Source organism: Leptonychotes weddellii, chromosome 2, assembly GCF_054177405.1.
Source record: "Leptonychotes weddellii isolate Sample4059 chromosome 2, ASM5417740v2, whole genome shotgun sequence".
Classification (NCBI taxonomy): Eukaryota; Metazoa; Chordata; class Mammalia; order Carnivora; family Phocidae; genus Leptonychotes; species Leptonychotes weddellii.
The window spans coordinates 151,404,823-151,426,322 of NC_138370.1; the positions used below are offsets into that span (position 1 = coordinate 151,404,823).

The 21,500-nt window shown below is 37.0% G+C and overlaps 1 long non-coding RNA gene across 1 annotated transcript; it reads right to left on the reverse strand.

Annotated features, from left to right (window-relative positions):
• Positions 1 to 259: 259 nt before the first annotated feature.
• On the reverse strand, positions 260 to 14,238 carry LOC145720364 (uncharacterized). The gene is made up of 2 exons (XR_014143281.1): positions 14,002 to 14,238; positions 260 to 3,206 (listed from the first exon to the last, which is right to left on the reverse strand). It is a non-coding gene; the product is annotated as an uncharacterized LOC145720364 (long non-coding RNA).
• Between the last annotated feature and the right edge of the window lie 7,262 nt (positions 14,239 to 21,500).

Genomic DNA, 21,500 nt, shown 5'->3' on the forward strand with positions numbered 1-21,500 from the left:
TTTCAACCCCTGAAGCTAAAACTTGGAATCCAGAATCTCTCATAACAGGCCCCATATCAGTAAATTTAGCCTGATTCAACTTTATATTCTTCCATATGATCTCAGACCTTTATGATCCATTCTTATACACATTCTCAAGATTTCTGTCTGCATAAATTGGGGAAAAAATCCTATAATTCTTTTGGTGTATGGTGAACCTCCTCTTGGGTCCAAATCTCTATTTCAACCTTTGGGGGCTTCTGTGAATTGAATTTATTTATTTATTTTTAAGATTTTATTTATTTTTCAACAGAGAGAAAGAGACAGCGAGAGAGGGAACACAAGCAGGGGGAGTGGGAGAGGGAGAAGCAGGCTTCCCGCTGAACAGGGAGCCCGATGTGGGACTCGATCCCAGGACCCTGGGATCATGACCTGAGCTGAAGGCAGACGCTTAACGACTGAGCCACCCAGGCACCCTGTGAATTGAATTTAATAATCGTTTATAATCAAAGCCAGGTGGTAGGTGGTACATACTGAGAAGAGTCAGCAATGCCTGGTTAGGCAACTGCCTCAGGGAGGCCATTTTGGTGTTTTTTGTTGTCGATTTGTTTGTTTGTTTGTTTTAGGCAAAGATAAAAGGACTGCTTTTCCTGGAAGAGAAGACTTGGCAGATTTAGAGGCTTGACATCTCTGGCTCTATCAGGAACTACCTATATGACCCCATTTCAATTTTTAGGATCTCATCCTCCCTAACCAATGCCCTCATTTTAGTGGAAGATGTTTTAGATGGTTGGAAGATCAATTTGCATTGTAATTCAGTCAGTTATAGGATGAGACTTTGGGTTTGATTTTCAGAAATCTTAGCCCTGCAACTGCAGTAGACAAGAATTTCTTTCAGGGAAGATAGGAAAGCTTCCAAATAGTTTATGTAGAGCTTGTGCTAAGAATTTGAAGCCCTGAGCTCATCCTTTTCTTCCTCTACTTTTTCCAGCACAATTAGGGGCAACCAATCAATCCCATTTACTTAGTTTGACTACAGTGTCTTCAGATAGCAAATGCATCATCATCCAGAACCTTGTTTTCCATAGACATTTGATTAGAAGTATCCAGTGGCAATATTTTATATCTCTGTTACACATCAAGTCCTGGACTGTCACTGCTCTCTTTGCTACTGGAAATAGAGTCATTAGTGCCTTTAGATCTGTCAACTAGAGAACCCAGAACAAATTCAGAAAAATCATCCTTCATATTCTTTTCCTCTAACCTCACCAAAATTTATATCAGTCAAGTTTCAACCAAAGAAGCAGAACCATTAAGAGGTATATAATACTAGATTTATTGTGGGGAAATGGTTGAGGCAACTATCAAGGCTGATAAGGCAAGTCAAAAATCTGTTGGTCATGATGTCAGGACGGTTAAGCTGCAAGTCTTGGGCACATGCTGAAGTTGCAGTCCACAGGTGCAATTTCTTCTTCTTCAGGGAAACCTCCACTTTCCTATTACAGTCTTTCAACAGATTGGATCAAACCTAGTCATGTTATCTAGAATAATCTCCCTTTCTTAGAGTCAACTGATATCAACTTGAATCACATCTGCAAAATACCTTCAGAGCAATAGCTGCATTAACATTTGATGGATAACTGGGGACTGTGGCCCATCAACTTGTGGCCAAGTTGACACATCAAAAGACATCATTTGCTTCTTTATTTTTTTTAATATAGAGCAGGTACTACTTCTGTAATTAAAAATAACAAGTATATGACTGAAATCTTTTCTATTTAAATGACACTGGATATGTTTAGACTGAAGGTTGTTTTCTTCTTTGTACTTTACTTAGGCAATAGCATAATTGGATCTCTTTTCTTTCTCTCATTTACCTCCTTTCACATTTGGCCCATTCTCCCTACATTTGAACTATCAAAGACTGGTGATGAAACACACATAGCAGTTCTGAGTTAATACAGATTTCAAAGAGTTTTCTTGCCCTAAAATGATAGGTTACCCCTGAGGGAATTTTACTTTTAAGTCCTAGGAGCCCCATGATCTTCTATTATATCAAAGCTACTAGTCATTCTTTAACATATTCTGATTTCTGAACTTTAAGTCAATAAAAAGTTCATCATGTATATTGGTTAATGGAACAGATGACACATTAACTTTAAAAATAAATGCAGTGTGGAGGGGGGATGCCTGGGTGGCTCAGTCAGTTAAGCATCTGCCTTCAGCTCAGGTCATGATCCCAGGGTTCTGGTATCAAGTCCCGCATCAGGCTCCTTGCTCAGCGGGGAGCCTTCTTCTTCCTCTTCCTCTGCCTTCTCCCCCTGCTTGTGTACTTTCTCTCTCTTTCTCACCCTGACAAATAAATAAAATCTTTAAAAAATAAAAATAAAAAAATTTATATCAGTTTTGCTCTATAATCTTGTTTGGTCTCTGTCATGTTCTAAATAGTTCAGCAGAAAGACTTTAAACCACTATTCCCATTCACATTGATTCGTTTTCCAGGAAATCTCCAGACTGTCTCTTTTCATTAGAAAAGGAATGACAAGCCAGTCAACCAGCAATTTTAGTGTCCTTGGCAACAAAACAGAGTGACTTTTCAATAAAAGACCCTAGAGAAAATCATCTGTGTTCTAAAAACATTTATCTCAATTAAGTTTTTTTTTTGGAAAAAAAATGCCAGTCTCATAATTAAATCACACTGGACAGAAATCTGTTAAAAGTATAGTGAGAACCAAATCACATTTAAAAGAATACATAATTGTAAATACAAGGAAGACATCCCATAGGAATTAACACAGGACCAACTTATGTACTGGTGATTTATTAAATAGGTAACTGATTTTTTTCCTTAAACATGCTAACTAGCTTTTTAGGTGATTCCTGTGCTTTTCCCTTTAACATCTTCATCAAAAACTGAGAATAAGTTCTGAGGATCGATAGTTAATAACATTAGTTATTATTAATGAATAAGTTATTAATTACTTAATCATTATTAACTAGTACTTAATATGGTATTATATACTTGAAAGCTGCTGACAGTAGATCTTAAGAATTATTACCACAGGGATACCTGGGTGGCTCAGTTGGTTAAGCATCTGCCTTCAGCTCGGGTCATGGTCCCAGGGTCCTGGGATCGAGCCCCGCACTGGGCTCCTTGCTCAGCGGGAAGCCTGCTTCTCCCTCTCCCACTCCCCATGCTTGTGTTCCTTCTCTCGCTGTGTCTCTCTCTGTCAAGTAAATAAATAAAATCTTTAAAAAAAAATAATTCTCACCACAAAAGAAACAAGTTAACTATGTGAAGTATTGGGTGTGTTAATTATCTTAATCCTGGGAATCATTCCATAATATATATATATAGAGAGAGAGAGAGAGAGTCCTCGCTGTATAGACTTTAAATATGTACAATTATATTTGTCAATTACTGCTCAATAAAGTTTTAAAAAACTTTAGAGAAAGTTGTCCTGTATAGAATTACTTTCTTAGAATTATTGGTTTAAAAGGGAAGTCTTATACACTTGACTTCAAAGCAGTTGTGGAAGGGAATTGTTTAGATGCACTTGGAGTTATTTGTTCTCTTAGTCTGAAGGATTTGGGTGGAGCTTCCTGCCCAAGAATGGCCTGAAGAGATCTGAGCTAGTGTCTGTAAGGAGGTATTATTTTTGTCTTTCTGAAATAGAAGATTCCCAGGCTAGGTGGAGTAAACCAGTATATTTATATAATTCTTTACAGTTTACAAAGTATTTCCTTAAATTATTTTATTCATTTAAACCTCACGATAGGGGCACCTGGGTGGCTCAGTCGGTTAAGCATCTGCCTTCAGCTCAGGTCATGACCCCAGGGACCTGGGATGGAGTCCTGCGCCAGCTTTCTGCTCAGCTGAGAGTCTGCTTCTCCTTCTCTACCCTACTCGTGCTCTCTCTTGCTATCTCTCTCTTGCTCTCTCTAATAAATAAATAAAACCTTTAAAAAAATAAACTTCACAATAATCCAATAAATTGGGTTTTATTACCTTTATTTTTTTAAAAAAAGAATTTGAACCTTTGCAAAATTGAGTCCCTTGCTTAACTTCATGCAACATTTAGCTACATTTCTGACTCTGAATGTCATAGTTTTTTCTATTAGAATGGCATTGCCCCCCAGATGATGTGTCTTGTGCAATGCTTCTGTGTTAGTGAGCTGGGGCTGCGATAACAATATACCACACCCTGCATGGCTTAAACCATAGAAATTTACTTTTACACAGTTCTGGAGGCTAAAAGTCCAAGATCAAGGTGCCATTATGGTTAGTTTTTGGTGCTACATCCCCTCCTGACTTGTAAAGGGCCCACTTCTCACTGTGGGTTCACATGGCCTTGTTCTCTGAGCACTTGCAGGGAGAAAGGAGCTCTTTTTGTTTCTTCTTTTCATAAAGACACCAGTCCTTTAGGATTAGGGCCATACTCACTTGACCTGTATTACCTTCTCTATAGGCCCTATCTCCAAATACAGTAACATTGGGTGTTTGGATTTCAATTTATGAGTTGTGGGAAGGAACCCGATTCAGTCCCTAACAGAATCCTTCCAGAGAGATAAGAATCTATGTGTTTCATATAGACTCAAAGATTTTCACAGTCTGAAGGAAATTCATTTTACAGAAAAACAGAGGTCCAAAGCAATAAACTAACCTATCAATATAAACAATTAAGTAATGGTAGATTTGAGACTGAAGCTCTGTCTTCTGATTTTCATAGCAGTGCTCTTTCCATTAAATAATCCATGTCTTATAATATTGTCATTCATATACAGTTCTATGGTATACACAAGAGAGAAGGTAGATTCAAAATCATCAGTTTGGAAGGGTCTCCCAAGGAAACCAGTAAAATTGGTCTAAGTTGTAAATTGATCTAAGCCAACATGGGCCCTCATAATTGCTGGCTTCATTTTGGTATCCTAGCATCTAAGTTTTGTAGGTTAAGAGCTAAGTACTTTCTTCCAGACATGTGCCACATATCAAAGCAATCATTAGAATAAATTTTGTACACATACAAATGTTTATTAGCAAACAGGAACTAAGACAGTTTTGCAACCTGTTCCCTTAAGCTCAATAAAATCCCATCTCTCAGTCTTTTTAAATGCTTAGCATGAATGCTCCTCTGGAAGAAAATGTAACAATATGCTAGAAACAGGAGTCTGTTTATCTACTTTTAAGCAACAACCAGATTCTTTCAAAGTAGTGACTGAATACCAGGCACTTTGGGAATAAAAATTCAAGAGTCATCAGAACCATACAGACTGCTGGCTTGCTATCCATGTGATGGCCAGTTCCTCTGTAGTGTTTCTAACTAATTCACAAGTCTTGACCCCTACTCACTTTTTTTTTTAAGATTTTATTTATTTGAGAGAGAGAGAGAAAAGGAAAAAGAGAGAGAGAGAATGAGCAGTGGGGAGGGGCAGAGGGAGAGAGAGGAAAGCAAACTCGCCGCTGAGCAGGAAGCCCTACACGGGGCTTGATCCCAGGACCCAGAGACCATGACCTGAGTCAAATGCAGATGCTTAACCGACTGAGCCACCCAGGCACCCCAACCCCTACTTACTTTATTTATGAAGTCATATTTGAAACAACTGTCATGCTAGTAAATATCCTCTGGTGTTGATTAAAGATAAATAAAGCTCGAGTCCCCTGACAATATCTCCAATCTTGATAACTTCTTTCTTTATCACTCTGTTCTTAGCCCTACTAGCTTACTTACTCTTCCTTGAATATGCCAATGGCATTCAAATACATATAGTTGGTTCTGTTTCTCTGAAGAACCCTGACATCTATGTGTCCCAAGACTTAAGAAAACTGTAAAGTGATACACATATATATTATCTTACAGAGCTATGATTGCACTAGGGTTTCTTAACGGAATCTCTTTGGGACAACCCTCAGTTATACTATGAAGTGCTAAACACAAAAGGGAAGTCCAAAGGCTAGTCACTTGGTTTAAGAAAAAGATTATAATGATGATTTTTGGTCATCAGAGGGCACCACTGGCTCAGCAACTGGTTCTTCAATGCTAAGACATTTTATTATATGATGTACATTAAAGGTTCCTTCACTTATTCAAAAAAACATTCACTGAACACATACTATGGGCCAAGCAAAGTTCTAGGTTCTGGGGGATAAAATAATTAATAAGAGAAACAAGTTTTCTACCACTGAGCTTGTTTATATTTGACTCAAAAATGATGAGTTGAAACAGCCTAAATCTGGTTAGAATTAAGACTCAAACAAATGGAAAGAAATCCCATGCTCACGGATTAGAAAATTTAATATTGTTAAAATTCCCATACTGCCCAAAGCAATGTACTGATTTAATGCAATCCTTATCAAGATTCTGATGACATTTTTTACAGAAATAGAAAAAATAATTCTAAAGTTCTTATGGAAACAGAAAGGACCAGGGTGGGTAAATCAGTCTTGAGAAAGAACCAATCCACAACTGTTCTTCAACTATGATATCAAGAATACGTGATGGGAAAAGAACAGTCTCCTCAAGAAATTCTGCAGGGGAAACTGAATATGCAAAAGCCAAAGAATAAAATTGGACCCCTATTGTACACCATACACAAAAATCAACTCAAAATGGATTAAAGACTTAAACATAAGACCTGAAAATTTTAAAGGCCCCAGAAGAAAACATAGGGAAATCTTCATGGAGTTGGTCTTGGCAGTGATTTCATTGATGTTGACACTAAAATCACAGGCAGCAAAAACAAAAATAAAGAAGTTGGGCTACATCAAAGTAAAAAGCTTCTGCACAGCAGAGGAAACAATCAACAGGTGAAAAGACAGCCTGTGGCATGGGAGAAAAAATTCACACACAATACATCTGATAAGGGGTTAATCTCCAAAATTTATAAGGAACTCTTATAACTCAATAATAAAAAACCCTAATAATCCAATTTAAAAACAGCCTAAGAACTTGAATAGATATTTCTCCAAAGAAGACATGCAAATGGTCAACAGGAATATGCAAAGGTGCTCAATGTCACTCATCACTAGGGAACTGCAAATCAAAAATCACAATGAGAAACCACTAAGGTAGGCTGCTACCAAAAAAAGAGAGAGAGAAAAAAAGACAAGTGTTAGCAAAGATGTGGAGAAGTTTAAAATCCTTTCACACTGTGGGGAGGCAAAATGGTACAACCGCTATGGAAAATGGTATGGAGGTTCTTCAAAACTTAAAAACAGAACTACTATATGATTGATTCAGCAATCTCACTTCTGGGTATATATCCAACGCAATTGAAATCAGGATCTCCAACAGATATTAGCACTCCTGTGTTCATTGCAGTACTGTTCACGATAGGCAAGATGTAGAAACAACCGAAATGTCCATCAGTAGAATAATGGAGGAAGAAAATGTGGTAAATACGCACAATGGAATGCTATGTATGCAGCCTTAAAAAGAAGACAAGTCTGCAGTATGTGACAGCATGGGCATACCTTGAGGACATTCTGTAACAATATGGGTGAACCTTGAGGACATTATGCTAAGTGAAATAAGACAGTCATAGAAACACAAATACTGCATGATTCCACATACATGAAGTATTTAAAGTAGTCAAATTCATAGAATCAAAAAGTGAAATATTTGTTGCCAGAGGTTTGAAGGAGGGAGAAATAGGGAATTACTAATCAATAGGCATAAAGTTTCAGACAAGCAAGAACGGGCTCAGAGATCTACTATATAACATTAGTACCAATAGTCAACAATCACGTATTGTCCACTTAAAATTCACTAAAAGAGTAAATCTTTTGTTAAATGTTCTTACCACAATAAAATAAAACAAAGTTAATAAAATCCTGGCGGGTAGGAAGTCTACTGTGTGCCATATATGGGTTGGGTATTCAGTAATGAACAAGACAAGGTGGTCTTATGTTCCATTAAATTTACACTACAATAGGGAACAAAAAATTAATTTTTAAATGTCCAATTATGACTAGTGATAAAATGGTAAATAAAATACAAGGTGATGTTACAGTACACAGTAAGGTAACAATTATTATTATTATTATTATTATTATTATTATTATTGTTATTTTAGAGTTTAGGAAAAACTTTTGTAAAGAGGGAGAATGTAAGGATGAATAGAAGCCACTTGGGAGAAAAACCCAGGAAGACATTCTAGAGAAAAGTAACTGGAAAAAACAAACAAACAAACAAACAAACAAAAAACACTTAAACATGGCATGATACAGGAATAAAGAACTGTCTAATCACAAAGATGAACTGGCATAGAAAAGTGACTGCATGAGAAGTTATACTAATTTTTCTTTCTTTCTTGTGTTCTGGAAATATCTGCTAATCTAGTACCTGATCCAGAGTAACCTCGAACTTACAACAGCCCCAGGACCAAGCTAGAGCCATAAAACTTTGTGGCAAGATTTGGCATGTTGCTTGCCAAAACATAGCAAATCTCATTGGATATAATAAGAGTGAGACCAGCTTTGGACCTGTAATGAGTTAAATAAAAATACATGTGAATCATAAACAGCCAATAAAATAGAAAATACACTAAAATTCCGGGACAAAGATGCATCATAACACTACACAATCAAAATTAGTTCCATTTTAAGTAAGAATGGCAATTAGTAATCTCAGAGGCACTGGAGATTAGGGGTAAAAGCCAACAAGAAACCAAAGTATTCTCATGAATTTGAAGATATGAGAGATCAGAGATTTTAGGTATATTTGAGTTAGCTTCATGAACAAAACAATTACATTTGTTATATTTTTGCTTCTTTTTATTGGCCCAAGAGGTCACCCTCTCTCAAACATGAAAGTGTTTGTTGTAAATAAAATATATTATTAAACTTACATATTTTTCACTTGGCTTCCTAGGAAAGTGATTTGAGAAGCAGATGAAATGAAAAATGAAAGGAGGGGTGCCTGAGTGGCTCAGTCATTAAGCGTCTGCCTTCAGCTCGGGTCGTGATCCCAGGGTCCTGGAATCGAGTCCCGCATGGGGCTCCCTGCTCAGTGGGGAGTCTGCTTTTCCCTCTGCCTCTGCCCCCCCACCCCCACTCCTGTGCTCTCTCTCTCTCTATCTCAAATAAATAAAATATTTTAAAAAAAAAGGAAAATTAAAGGAAATACAAGGAAAAAGGACGTATAAGGGCTGAATAAGAATATAAAAGAATGCCAAAACATGTAATTATTTAGTATAATTAATCATCCTCTATTGAAGAGCTGCTAAGTACTAAATGCTGGATTAGACTCTGAAAATGAAATAATGACAATATATACTTTGTAAAGTAATAATATTGGCATCTTATCTTTAGGATGCTCTGGGTTTGATTAGGGCCAGAATATAAAAACAATTGCAATGCAACATGGTAAATTCTATAATCCAGAAGGCAATCTAAAATCAAGTGTGAGAAGAGACTGAAACAGAATAGTAACGGAGTTTGATAACTGACATTATTATTATTTTTTAAGTATTTCTTCTCCCTCCTTTTTCTGGTGACAACCTCTCCCCCTTTTTTTCTGTGAAAAACTATTTTGTGAGGTTCTGTGGAGCCATAGCAAATATTCTGTGACCCAGGTCTGTCTCTGTGGAGCTTTGACCACACAAACCAAACAAATATGCCTTTTGTGGACTTTTCTTGAAGGACTCTTTGGAGTGATTATCCTCCCACTGAGGTTAGTAAGTTTGAAAGATATGAATGCAGGGCTTCTCGTAGCCAGTTTGCAAACCACCAGAACAGAAGAGATAACAAAAGATACAGAATCTGAAGGAGTCTCAGGATCTAGCCATCCCTCCCACTAGCAAGTAAAGGTAATTCTGACTTATACAGAGGTTATAACAAATATTACAGTCAATTGGTATATACATGAAAAAAAGAAAAAGAAAAGCCATCTTAAATTATAATCTTGAATATTTTATCAAGGACTAATAAGGTCATAATTTCTCCATTCAAAGGCAAACATGTCTAAAAATTTTGATTTTTTTTTTTGCCTTGTTGGTTAAGTAGATCTAAAATAGTTTAGAAACATGGATGAGAAAAAGCAAGTTGATGAGATTTTAGGACATCTGAAATGATTCAAACAACATAATGGCTTGTGTTGGATTCTGAGATCATGAATCGGGCATGAAGACAAAAATACACACAGGAAATGAGGTGGATTAGTGAGTAAGGAGAGAGAATCTAATTTAAAACTCATTGTAAAAATTTACCTATTAACAATTTAAGACACTACACATTCACTTATAAGTGTATCTTAATAGACTACAAAATGAAAGAGAATTTATGAAGTGTTTAGCTCACAGCATAAAGCTACTGGAGCTGACAAGTTCATTTTTAATATTTGATTTGAAAATCTTGGGCACAGCAGTAGCAAGTTAAGATACAAATTAAATTTTTCAGGAAACAGGAGAGATGCACATTTTAATTGAATTTCCCATGAATAAAAGGTTATCAAGTCCCTACTGGAGGGAAAGCATCATTGTTTTACAGCCTGAATTTTACTTTGGATGGTTTGGGAGGAAGTCTTAATGTTCTCCTCTTTTTTTCTTATTTTGTTCTCCAGTTTGCATTAAGAACCCCCTGCTGTCTCAGGGTATTGAAGGAAGGATGAGCAGGACATAAGTTTTACTTTAAAAGCAGTCAGTTAGTGACAAAGGAGGCTAAGTAAATGAGTTCCCTGTGATAGGATCAGAAGTGAATGCCTCCAGAAAGGCAGTGGTCTCAAGGACACCTGCCCAGGTACACTAGGCTTGGGTTTGCAAGTAAAATGCAATCTGCAAGCATTTTTTTTCTGAGAGATCTCAGGGAGCCTAAACTGAAATTTAAATCCCTTGTTTCTTGATCAGCCAAGGGTAACTACCCTTTTCCCTGACATATGTAGCTCTCCATAACTTCATATTCAACTCCTAAGACAAATAAAAAAGGTAAAAAAAATTGCTGTTACCAGCTGTATTAATGTTGTGATGAATTACCATAGTCTCTCCATGAGGCACTTAAAGGCTCATGTGTGGTAGGCTCTCCTTTGATTTCTGATGCTGTGTCCATAACACAGTAAACGTACAGATGCATAAATTTGTGAAGAAAAGAACAGTAGAAGGAAAAAATGGCAGCAGGGATTACATTTTGAAAGGGAACAGATTGCCATGCTTCTTTATTGAGGACAGTGATGAGATTGCAGAGTTCATGTCCCAAAGCAATGTCAACAGAGAAGCCCACATGATGGGAGGTGAGAGTGTGTGGCTTGGGTCCAGGGCCCAGGGCTGTCATGTTGCATCTGTGTGCAGTCAGTCCAGGTCTATGCAGAGCTGGTAACTACAGTGGTGGGGGGACAAGTACCAAGTGAGGATAGAGACTCTGAAGCAGAGCAAAAAGAGATGCCTGATACATAGTGACTGATGGAAAATTTAGATACAATTTTATAGACAACTAGTGCAGAGAAATATGCCATGCATTTTGTGTATTAACTCCAGTTGTTTTTTCCTGTTTTTTGTTTATTTGCTTGTTTTGAGAGAGAGAGGGGGAGAGAGAGAGAGGTGGGGGGGGCAGAGGGAGAAGGAGAATCTTAAGCAGACTCCACACACAGAGTAGAGCCTGATGCAGGGCTCAATCTCACGACCCTGAGATCATAACCTGAGCTGAAGTCAAGAGTGGGATGCTTCACTGACTGAGCCACCCAGAGGCCCCTAACTCCGTTTGTTTTTAATTTATTTTTTGTACCTTCCCACAAACTTACTCAATGTTTTGTTTGTCCTTGAAGCAAGCAGTCATCTGCAATTAAAACTAGATTTATGGGCACCTGGGTAGCTCAGTCAGTTAAGTGTCTTCCTTCGGCTCAGGTCACTATCCCAGGATCCTGTGATTAAGTCCTGCTTTGGGCTCCTTGCTCAGCGGGGAGCCTGCTTCTCCCTCTCCTGCTGCCCCTCCCCCTCTTTCTCTCTCCTGCTCTCTCTCTCAAATAAATAAATAAAAATTCTTAAAAAAAAAAACTAGATTTATAACACAAAAAAGGAAAGGAAAGAAACACACTATTGATAAATACTATACTACATACAGTATATAAAGGCCAGGCAAAATTCAGTGTTGTATATGATGAACAAAGAAAAAATTTACATTTTGATATATTTGAGATATTTGGAATTCTCCCAGTATAAACCTCTGGCATCAGGAGTTTTCTTCCCCTCTTATAATCAAACATTTAATATACTGAAAACACCTTTCAGCTTTTACTTTTATATCTCTGTTTTTGAAACTCAATAATCATTTTACTACTTGTGAAATATTTATTGAAGTTTTTATTACATGTATGTAAGGATATGTAGAGTATGTGTACACATGTATATGGAACTTATGAATACAAATAACATATATATAGGGAAGGAGATTACATAAACTTTATTACTACTCTGATGAAAACATGAAGTTGATGTTTGTATCATTTATTCTAATTGGTCTAATGCATATCTTAACATATTACATTAAACAGAAAGCTAGTTGCACTTCAATAATGGAACTGTCCTCATTAACAATGATCCAGAGAAGAAATTACATTTCATCAATTAGTTCTGCAGCTACTCCTAGGAAATGTAAGCTATTACTGTGTGGGATTTTTGCATATTTAAATATTTATGATTGGTTTATAAATATTTATACTGCAATAATTCTGTGGATTAAAAGTAAATGAAAGCCTGCTATAAATGTATACTAAGATTGGACAATTAAGTGAATGGATGGTGGGTGGTAGGTGCCAAGTTTCTCACTGTTGTCTTAGGAGATTACAGATAAGCAAGGGGAAAGGGCAAGCATGATCCATGTAGTAATGGAGACATTAGAATGAACTCATTTAGCTGAATATAGATTCAAATGGTTACATAATGGAAATATATATAGGGGTGTGTGTGTGTGTGTGTGTGTGTGTGTGTGTGTAGGAAAGTATATACACATGTAGCTCTTTTCTTCCTCAACTGAAAGAACCTAGAAGCCACTCACTAGCAATGAGCACAACTAGTGCCCTATCTTGGTTGCTAAAAGCATTCTCAATGAAAGGACCCAGAGCTCCTGGAGTTCTTGGAGAATGGATGATAATAACAAGGTGAGTCTGGAGCATTTTGTGGTGTCAGAAAGTAAGGAAATGCTAATTATTTTTAAATAAAAATAAACACTATTGATAGGGGTATATTAAAGGGACATAGGAACCAAATGAAAGGGTTCCAAATGGCCAAACTGTAATATTAAATGATAACCATAAGTACAAAGTAGTTACCAATGAGTGCATACTAATTTAAATAAATAAGACTATAATTCCATCCTTTAAGTATGTATTGCACATAGCAACTGTTATGGGTTGAATTGTGTCTCCCAAAACTTCCTATGGTAAATTCCTAGCTCCCAGTACCTCAGAATTTGACTTTGGGAGTAGGGTCATTGCAGATGTAATTAAGCTGAAGCCCTAGTGGAGTAGGGTGGGCTTCTAATCCAGTATGACTAGTGTTCTTACAAAATTGGGAAGTTTGGACTCAGATACATTGTGCACAGTGAGAACGCCAAGTGAACATGAAGGCAGAGATCCGGGCAATATGTGTATGAAGAACTCCAAAGATGCCGGCAAACCACCAGAAGCTAGAAAAAAGGCATGGAACAAATTCTCCCTCATCATCCTCAAAGGGAAACACCCTGCCAACACCTTAACTCTTAGACTTTCTTGCCTCCAGAATTTTGGGACAATAAATTCTGAAGTTTACGCCAACCAGCTAGTGTCACGTGGTTACAGCAGCCCTAGCAAACTACTAATGATTTCCTTTCAAACAGTAAGAGTATGAAAAGAGAAAAAAAGAGTAACTTTACAGTGGAGAAACCTGACAAACACTGTCTCAGCCAGGTGACCAGGGTTAACATCAGCAGTGATGAGGCCCACTGATAATATTTACCCTCAATATGACATGACAAAGAGGACACTTATCCTCTGTAGTCTTCCTCACAAAAATCTAGAAGTACAATCTAGTCATAAGAAAAATACCAGACAGGGATACCTGGGTGGCTCAGTCGGTTAAGCGTCTGCCTTCAGCTCAGGTCATGATCCCAGGGTCCTGGGATTGAGTCCCCCATCAGGATCCGTGCTCGGCAAGGAGTCTGCTTCTCCCTCTGCTTGCTGCTCCCCCTGCTTGTGCTCTCTCTCTCTCTCTGACAAATAAATAAATAAAATCTTTTTTAAAATAAAAGAAAAATACCAGACAAATCCCAATTAAGGGACAGTTTACAAAATACCGAACCAGTATTCCCCCAAGGAATGTCAAGGTCATCAAAATTACGGAAAGTCTGAGGGACTGCCAAAGCCAAGAGGAGCCCTTATAAGGAGACATCATGACTAAATGTAATGTGTTATTCTGGATGGGACCCAAGAACAGAAAAAGGACATCAGGTTAAAAGTAAGGAAATTTAAATAACTTACACACTTTAGATAATAATATGCCAATATTAATTATAAAAAGTGTATCATATAAGATGTTAATAATAGGGAAAAACTGGGCTGGGCTATATAAGAAATCTCTGTATTCTCAACTTATATATGAATCTAAAACTGTTCAAAAATGAAAAGTGTATTTAAGAAATAAATGAAAAAAATGGATCAGCCACATGTTTATTAATGTACTTAAAATGCATAAAGCAAATTACTGTGAAATACAGGTATATTTTACATGAAATTCAGTTTGCAATAATTCCCAACATGCTCGTAAAAGCTAATATGTGCATTAAATAAAAAATAGTATGATCATAAATTATTGATATAAATTGTTCAGTGAGGCAGAATATACATTTCAAACACAGCCTCCAAGAATTTTTTAATCCTTTCAAAACTATAACTAATAAATTGTTTTCCCCATCAGTTTACTAGGAATCATAAAATTCTTTGACATATTATTCTCAGACAGTCACATCAACTTGCGGTTCACTTCACTTCAGTTGAGCAATTTTTTTATGTTTTGCAGTAATGACTTAAAGGAGTAGAGTCAAAGATTTATCAGTAATCTTTATCCTTTGTATTATATTTAAAATCAAACCTGTCTGGGGATTTGGGGCAGACTTGTTCTGTCATTCCCTGCCTTGTCAATTTCAGGCAATTGCTTCTTAAAGTGAACAGAAGTCAAGGTAACCATTTAGAAAGACATCTGAGGCACTGAAATACTAGGTCATGTGTGGCATGTTAATTTTACCAATAGACCAACACTTTTTTCATAGTTTTTTCTCTGCGTGTGTGGTGACAATATTTAAGATCTACTCTCTCAGCAGCTTTCGAGCATATAATATAGTTGCTATCCTGTCCATTAGGTCCCCCAAATGTGAGCATCTTATAAGTGAAAGTTCCCATCCTTTGACCAACTTCTTTCCATTTCCCCCAACCCCCCATCCCTGGCAATTACCATTCAACTCTGGATGAGTTCAGCTTTTTTAGATTCTAAATACAAGTATCCCCCTGCTTTTTTTTTTTTATTATGTTATGTTAGTCACCACACATTACATCATTAGTTTTTGATGTGGTGTTCCATGATTCATTGTTTGCATATAACACCCAGTGCTGCATGCAGAATGTGCCCTCTTTAATACCCATCACCGGGCTAACCCATCCCCCCACCCCCCTCCCCTCTAGAACCTTCAGTTTGTTTCTCAGAGTCCATAGCCTCTCATGGTTCGTCTCCCACTCTGATTTCCTCCCCTTCATTTTCCCCTTCCTACTATCTTCTTCTTCTTTTTTTTAAACATATAATGTATTATTTGTTTCAGAGGTACAGGTCTGTAATTCAACAGTCTTACACAATTCACAGCACTCACCATAGCACATACCCTCCCCAATGTCTATCACCCAGCCACCGAAATAAGTCAATCAGAGAAAGACATGTATCATATGACCTCACTGATATGAGGAATTCTTAATCTCAGGAAACAAACTGAGGGTTGCTGGAGTGGTGGGCGGTGGGAGGGATGGGGTATTCCCCGCTTTCTGAAAATTCACATTATATCACTTCACTTTTACGTAAGACCCACATTAGTACCTGTTTTTGCTAACTGTGAGAAATTTGAAGATGATTTTTGCCTTTACAAAAAAAAAAGGTGAAAAGCAAAAATTGGGTACAGCGTTTATATTTGCGGGGAGCCCAAATAGAGGCAGTACACAGCTAAGCAGCGAGAGGAGCCCCACCAGGCTCCTTTCTGGCAACCACACTCAGCCTCTCAGCATCAAGCCACCATAGCTTTGAACTGTGTCTGTGAACATCTATGCTATATCTCAGTTCATTTTGTGCATCTGTTATTAGGACTTACCCTGTGGTATCAGGAAAGCCTAAGAGAGGTAATTTTTTGGGTCTGGGGACACTCAAAAATTTTTCCATATGAATTAATGATAGTCACATCTTCACTTTATGCTGTTTCAGCTTATGAATATTTTCATAAGAATACATTCAGATGGCCAGGAAAACCTATATAAGTGAGATCATATAATATTTGTCTTTCCCTGTCTGGCCCATTTCACTTAGCATAATACCCTCAAGGTCCATCCATGTTGTCACAAGTGGCAGGATTTCCTTCTTTTTTAATGCTGAATAATATTCCATTATACACACACATGTACACACATACCAACGTACACATACACCCTCTATCTTCTTTATCCATTCATCCATTGATAGGCACGGGTTGTTTTCATGTCTTGGCTATTGAGAACAATGCTGCAATGAACATAGGGGTACAGATATCTCTTCAAGATAGGGACAACACTTCTTAAAAAGAGATTATAAATATTTTAGCTGAGAATTCTATACCTGGGAATAAATAATTGCCATCTTGCTTCCCATTTTACTAATAATCATCATTTACTTCTTGCCAGTGAATCAACCCAAGTTCAGTCAGTAGAGAAGTGTCAGTTTGAATGTTTTGGAATAAGAGAGGGATTATAGGAAGTAGACCTTAGACAATTGTTGGAAAATACTGGTCCAGAAGAGGGGTTGGATCAGAGATTGAGTCACCAACCCATCAATCAGAGAAACTATGTACTACCAGCTATAGATTAGAACCATGAAAGGTGGGCTTGTGGAGAAGCCTATGAGAAGCCATTGTTTCTAAGTAGCTATTGAATCAATGAGTCCACAGCAAAGTGTGGGAAGAGCCTGAGGTCACTGTTGGTCCTACCAGGAGTCTGGAGGCCTAAATGGATAAAGAGCAAGCACCTAGGTGAATGTCTGTCACCATATATGATTGGGAAAAGGTCTTCAGAGAATAACGGATGCAGCTTTATTTCTGGATTTCAAGTACCCACAAGTCCTTTTGACCATGCTAATTTGGAAGAATACAGGGAAATATAACTCCTAGCCTAATCAAAGTGACCACCGGAAATGTCATATGTATACTCTGTCCTTGTAAAAATCAGATAAAGCTATTAAGTGTGTCTCTGCTTGAAATCTTAGTCTATTTATGTGCAGGATAGTAGAACACATCTTTGGCCTTTTTTTAAGTTTTTATTTTAATTCCAGTTATTTAACATACAGTGTTATATTAGTTTCAGCTGTACAATATAATAATTCAACAGTTCCATTACTACCCTGTGCTCATCATGACAAGTGCACTCCTTAATCCCATCACCTATTTAACCCATCTCCCTACCCCCTTCCCTCTGGTAACCATCAGTTTGTTCTCTATAGTTAAGAGTTTGTTTCTTGATTTGTCTCTCTTTCTCTTGGTCTCTTATTTTTTCCCTTTGCTTGTTTGTTTTGTTTCTTAAATTTCATGTATGAGTGAAATCATATGGCATTTGTCTTTCTCTGAGTTATTTTGCTTAGCATTATACTCTCTAGTTCCATTCATATCATTGCAAATGGCAAGATTTCATTCTTTTTTTATGGCTGAGTAATATTCCATGGTGTGTGTGTATATCTACATATGTATATATACACATATATTGGTATTATACACATATATACATATATATATGTATATATACACACACACCACATCTCCTTTATCCATTTTTCTATGGATGGATACTTGGGATGCTTCCATATCTTGGCTATTGTAAATAATGTGCAATAAAGGGTGCATGTATCCCTTTGAATTAGTGTTCTTGTATTCTTTGGGTAAATGCCCAGTAGTGTGATTGCTGGATTGTAAGGTAATTCTATTTTTAATGTTTTGAGGAACGTCCAGACTGTTTTTCAGAGTAGCTACACTAGTTTGCATTCCCACCAATGGAGCCAGAGGGTTCCCCTTTCTCCACATCCTCATCAACACCTGCTTTCTCTGTGTTGTTGATATTAGCCATTCTGATAGGTGTGAGGTGATATCTTATTGTAGTTTTGACTTGCATTTCCCTGATTATAAGTAATGATAAACATCTTTTCATGTGTCTGTTGGCCATCTGGATGTCGTCTTTGGAGAAATATGACACAAAGAAATGGAAAGACATTCCATGTTCATGGATTAGAAGAACAAATATTGCTAAAATATCTATACTACCCAAAGCAATCTACACATTCAGGGCGATCCCTATCAAAATACCAATAACATTTTTTTCACAGAACTAGAACAAACAATCCTAAAATTTGTATGTAATAACAAAAGACTCCAAATAGCCAAAGCAATCTTGAAAAAGAAAAGCAAAGCTGGAGGCATCACATTCCAGATTTCAAGTTATATTATAAAGCTGTAGTAACCAAAACAGTATGGTACTGAAACAAAAATAGACATATAGATCAGTCAATAGAACAGAAAATGCAGAAATAAACCCACAATTATATGGTCAATTAATTTTTAACAAAGCAGGAAAGAATACCCAAGGGCAAAAAGACAGTCTCTTCAAAAAAGGATTGTGGAAAAACTGTACAGCAACATGAAAAAGAATGAAACTTGACCACTTTCTTACACCATACACAAAAATAAACTCAAAATGGATAAAAGACCTAAATGTGAGACCTGCATAAAAATCCTGGAAGAGAACAAGGTAGTAACTTCCTTGACATTGGCCATAGCAACTCTTTCTAGATATGCTTCCTGAGGCAAGGGAAACAAAAGCAAAAATAAACTATTAAGACTACATCAAAATCAAAAGCTTCTGCACAATGAAGGAAACAATCAATAAAACTAAAATGCAACCCATGGAATGGGAAAAGATATCTGAAAATGACATGTCTGATAAAGGGTTAGTCTCCAAAATATATAAAGAATTTCTAAAACTCAACACCCAATAAACAAATAATCCAATTTAAAAATGGGCAGAAGACATGAAGAGACATCTTTGGCCTTTTAAGTTACCAGAATACATCCTTTATTAGACAACTGAATGGACCTAGATAATGTTATGTTTAGTGAGGATCCTACAAGTTGAGATCTCACAATACTGCTTCATGAATGCCCTCAAGAGAAAGGTAAGTAAGAAAATAAGAAATACTAGCAGTGCTGTTATGATTATGTGTATACTGGTAAAATCAGCAAATGTGTTTTAGACAAAACCCTATATGTAGTAGAAATATCTATGGCTAGAGCAGAGGACACCAAGGCAAATTGGCAGCCTGAGGTTAGCAGTAGGGAGCCAAGGAAATCACAGAACACAAATGATATGTAGGTGCCAGCACCTTAGTGTGGGAAAGCATCAGACCCCTAGACTTCAGGCAGGCCGGCTCCTGCAGTTTAGCTCCCTTGCTTCCTGGTTACTGGGCCCTGATCAGTCCTCCTAAGCCTCACTGTTTTCATTCTAGAACTGTAAAATACTTGCCAAAAGAGAGACTATCTCAAAAAACTATTCCTATTATGAAGAATAGTCATAAATGTTTATAAAAATTCAACCACAATGTCTAGCACACAGTCATGAGCTGCATGCAGGCAGGAATTTTTATCTGCTTTGTTCATTACTAAATCCTCAGCTCCTGGCACTCAGTAAACTTTTATATAATTAAATAATTAATGGTAGCTGCGTAAATTGCTGTTTTGTATTTGTTGTTAATGTAAGGTCATGAGGTGTACAATATTCATAAGGAGAGAAAGCACATTTTTTTAAATCTTCAACCCATGGAGGTATATACTGTCCTCAAAATGTTTAGGAGAAATAGGTTTGCTGTTAGGTTTCCAGCATAACAGAGTCTCTACCTTCTGTGTGTAGCCATGAGAGTCAGGCTTTTTTAACATCCTTATTGCTCAAGAGCATTCCCCTCCAAAAATCACTTCACATGAATGCTCTCTTAAAGGCTTATGATGGTTACTTTAGATTTTTACTTCTGGCCTCGGACACTGTAGCATCTCTTTGCTGAACAAAATGCTGTTACTTCCCAGCTCTCAGAAGCTATTTCATAGCATTTGAAATCATGTGTCATGCTGTCTTCTTTTTTTCCCTGTTAGCTCCTAGGAGTAGCAAATGCCATCGTTGTTTCTTGTTACCCTTGCAGTGTCTTGCATATGAAGTGGGGACAAAGTGTGCCATTTTAAAGGCCACAGCCATTTCTGAAGTCTGGGGTGAATATCAACATCCTCCCTTTGCTCTTATAGGGAGTGGAGAACTGAAAGTGCACATACTTCAGATCAAGCTGTTGTTATATATTTAATCATGTAAAAGGCTCTGCTTATTTTGAGTTGAGTTAGTCTTTGCAGAGATTATTCTGTTTTTAAGGTATATTGATTTTTTTTTGGCTAAGGGAAGGTAATGAGAGTGAATAAAGAGCTGAGAAAAAATGAATTCATCCCAAAGAAAGAGAGTCAATCCCCATGTTATTCCAAGTAATATGGAAATAAGCCAGCAGCTGAGAAAGATGTATCTAGTAGAAGAACTTGAATCAAAGAGAATGGCCAGTATATTAAAGGAAGAACATTATCAGATAGTCGGTTTTTAACCTTTCCTTTTCAACATTACAATTTCCTTCCATTTAAGACAATGGACTTCATGGTCAAACTGCCTGAGACTAAAGCCAGAGTGAATCACTATTAGTTACATGTTTTGGGGGAATTCATACACCCTCTCAGTGCTTCAGGGTTTTATCTTGAAAGTAGGGATAATAACACCTATAATATACGATTGGTGGGATAATTAAGTGACAGTAGAAATGCACACATGCGCACATGTACACACATACACGCACACACTAGTGTCTAGTCCTAGCAAGTGCTGAATATGAGATTGTTATTACCAGCATTGTGATTATCCCCAAGAGTCAAAAAATCTTAAACATGAGAGCATTGCTCTAGCTGTGTTTAGGCACCTTTGTCCATCTTTTGGAATGGAATATGGTTGGGAATGAGAAAGTAGTGAGAGACAGCTGGAAGTAATCTGTAAGGAAGAAAAAGAAGTGACAAGCAAGGAAAGGTGGATTTCTAGGACACACAAGGAGTGATCTCAAAAAAACTTGGGAAGAGAATTAGACTTCCTGCAATTATCCAGTATAGGAGTTTACATTATTGTTGTATATATATTAAAAGAATAAACACCCTAGAGGTCTAGAGAACTTTGGGACACTGAGGTTTTAATTATTATTTTAATAAAGATTTATTTATGTCACAA